Below are 231 nucleotides of genomic sequence, written 5' to 3' on the forward strand. Positions count from 1 at the left end.
TCGTCCACGCCTTCAGTCCCTACTAAGTATTAAATGTAAGTCGTGTGAACTCTGAGATTTTAGTTATTAAGGGACAGCGCGAACGCAGTCCCAGCTACCAAAAATTACGTGTCCGAGATATCCGCAAAAGGGATACTCGCAGGGTTCAACCGTCCCGGTGTGCAATGGAACAGTCTCTTCCTGGAGGAACCGCCGCGTTGATCACGGTTAACCTCGGCACCAAGTAAGTAT

At 49.4% G+C, this 231-nt stretch overlaps 1 non-coding gene across 1 annotated transcript; it reads right to left on the bottom strand.

The window, feature by feature from the left end:
* Positions 1-68: 68 nt before the first annotated feature.
* Positions 69-231, bottom strand: LOC112599417. Its single transcript, XR_003114941.1, has one exon. It is a non-coding gene; the product is annotated as a U1 spliceosomal RNA (small nuclear RNA).

Source organism: Melanaphis sacchari, unplaced genomic scaffold, assembly GCF_002803265.2.
Source record: "Melanaphis sacchari strain LSU unplaced genomic scaffold, SCAv2.0 Contig50_pilon_pilon, whole genome shotgun sequence".
NCBI classification, from domain to species: Eukaryota; Metazoa; Arthropoda; class Insecta; order Hemiptera; family Aphididae; genus Melanaphis; species Melanaphis sacchari.